The 2,861-nt window shown below is 41.4% G+C and overlaps 1 non-coding gene across 1 annotated transcript; it reads left to right on the top strand.

The window, feature by feature from the left end:
* The first annotated feature begins 2,390 nt into the window (after nt 1-2,390).
* MIR2285DL-1 (microRNA mir-2285dl-1) lies at nt 2,391-2,449 on the top strand. Its single transcript, NR_162425.1, has one exon. It is a non-coding gene; the product is annotated as a microRNA mir-2285dl-1 (primary transcript).
* The last annotated feature ends 412 nt before the right edge of the window (nt 2,450-2,861 follow it).

Below are 2,861 nucleotides of genomic sequence, written 5' to 3'. Positions count from 1 at the left end.
CTTCCAAAGGTGCTGTGGTGAGAGAATAAAAAGAGGAAGGGGGCACACACTTCTCGCAGAAGAGGCACATTTTAAAATTTAATTGTTTTTGGGGGGGGGCTGCACCATGTGGCATGTAGGGTCTTAGCTCCCTGACCAGGTATCAGACCAGTGTCCCTGCATTGGAAGCACGAGTCTTAATAATTGGATCACCAAGGAAGTCCCCAGCAGAAGAGATACATGACTTATGTTTATATTTCATTGGCTAGAATTCAAGTACATGACTCTAACACAGGAAAGCTGGGAAATGTAGCTTTTCTGTGAAACATGGAGACAAAATATAACACCATTTCCAGGTTACTATTATGAACCACCTTCCATATCCAGTTACCCCTTGGATCTGCTTAATATTTTAGTTCACTGAAAAAAATCTAATTGTCCTTAGCATGTGTGCTAAGTTGCTTCAGTCATGTCCAGCTCTTTGCGATCTCATGGACTGTAGCCTGCCAGGCTCCTCTGTCCATGAAATTCTCCAGGCAAGAATAGTGGAGTGGGTTGTCATTTCCTTCTTCTGAGGATCTTCCCAACTCAGGGATGGAACTCGTGTTTCTTGCATTTCTTGCATCTCTTGCTTTGACCGGTGGGTTCTTTACCACTAGCACCACCAGGGAAGCCCAATTATTCTTAATCTCCTAATCAGACTAAAATATAATTTAAGCTGTTTTGATGTAACAACCATATATTTTTCTAACATATATTAAAATAAATCCATGCTTATTAAATATATGTTACCAACAACATAGAATTATCTTCCATATCAGTGATAGTAGGTCAAATACTTTAGAAAAAATGAATCTAACTCTCCCATTTTAAGATGAGAAAACTGAGGCCTGGAGGATGACTTAAGTCCCCCCCAAATCACACAGGAAGTTGAATGGCAAAGCCAGAATTAGAGTCTAGGTTTCCTTTCCACTGGACCAGGTTTCCAATCCTCTAAGTCTGTGGGGAAAGGATGTGGGCACTATAAAAACAAACTGAGTCACTACAATTAGTGGAATAAAAAAGAACACAGGCACAACGTATAAATTTCTCAGGAGGAAAAGAAGCTGGAAGGAAGAGTTGTGAGGCTGCAAGGCAGATGGGGTCTCTTGGAAAACATGACTCCCACACAAACCAGCAGATTTGGGCACATGACTGTCTAAAGGCTTATGAGAGACTGATTTTCTGAATTACTTAGACTCACTGATGGAAAATTCTAGGGGTCTTAAGAACCACCATGAGAATGGACAGGAGCAATGTGACTGGAGGAGCTGTTGGGACAGAAGCTGGACTCTGCACACGGAGAAACAGGAAGTGTTTGCTCCACATCTTGCTGTCCTCTGCTCACAGACATAAACCCTCGGGAGCACACTGCCGATAAACACAGGGAAGAGCATCACTTCCGCTTGGATCAAAATAAAATACCAAAAGGATTTGGGTAGGAAGCTTCTGGAGGTTTGCTGGGAGTTCCTTAATAGTCTATGAAGTAGCTTTGTAAACAAATCCCTGCTCCTGATGGATGCAGGTTTAATTTTAGAAATTAGAATTATAGAATATCTTAGGAGATTTTGGAGGTCATCTGCTCTAACAGTTACAGTAATAAATTTTCTCTTGAAGGCTGTGAAAACCAATTTTTCAAAATAAGCGTTATGGACAAAGTTACTACATAGAACTGATAGGAGCAGAACCACTTTGGTTGGAGGACTTAGTCTGGACTACTATTAATATAACAAAATACCGTAGACTGTGTGGCTTAAACCACAGATATTTATTTCTCACCAGTTCTGGAGACTGGGAGGTCCCAGGTTAGGGTACAGCATGGTCAGGTTTGAGTGAAGATTCTTTTTCTGGCTTGTAGGTAGTCTTCTTCTTGATGTATCCTCACATGGTGGAGAGAGCACATGCTCTGGCCTCTTGCTCTCCTTTTAAGGGGACCAATTCCAACATGAGGGCTCTCCCTCATGACCTCTGCTACACCTAATTACCTCCCAAGGCCCCACTGCTAATACCGTCACAATGGGAATTAAGGCATCAACATATGAATTAGAGGTGGGGGACACGAATATTTTGCCCCTAGCAAGGAGAAAGGGTTCTGGTGCTTTGCCAGCCTGGCTCCTCTTATCATCCTCTCTCTCTCTACTTCCTGTGTTATGATGTAGTATGATGCTGTTTCATGTAGTACAAAGCCTTTTGGAAATGCAGAAACTAGGCCCATAGGCATGGTGATTTCAGAGGCCACCCAGTTAGGTAATGGCAGAGTCAGAACTAGAATTAGAGCCTTTTGATTCCTGCTAGACCTTTCTGTGAGATTATTATTGTGATTTATGGACATAAATGTATAATATTGAAAAATTCTTTCTATTGGGTTGGTCAAAGAGTTCATTCAGGTTTTCCATAAGATGGTACACAATAACCTGAATGAACTTTTTGGTCAATCCAATAAATAATATCTAGAAACGATATAAGGCTTCCTTGGTGGCTTAGCAGTAAAGAATATGCCTGCAATGCAGGAGACATGGGTTTGATCCCTGGGTGGGGAAGATCCCCTGGAGACGGAAATGGCAACCCACTCCAGCATTCTTGCCTGGGAAATCCCATGGACAGAGATGCCTGGTGGACGACAGTCTATGGAGTTGCAAAAGAGCAGGTCATGACTGAAAGACTAAACTACAACAGAAACTATATACTAACTGACAGATTATAGACTAGAGTTCTATCCTCTCTTGTCCTAAACACTGAAAGCACACAACACACATAAGTTCTTTAATGTCTTAATAAAGTATAGCTGACATAAACTGGTATAAAAAATCGACACAAGATAAACATGTACATTTGATAGGTTT

The sequence above is a fragment of the Bos taurus genome, chromosome 10 (assembly GCF_002263795.3).
Source record: "Bos taurus isolate L1 Dominette 01449 registration number 42190680 breed Hereford chromosome 10, ARS-UCD2.0, whole genome shotgun sequence".
Taxonomy (NCBI): Eukaryota; Metazoa; Chordata; class Mammalia; order Artiodactyla; family Bovidae; genus Bos; species Bos taurus.
This window is presented reverse-complemented; position numbering and strand designations above follow the sequence as displayed.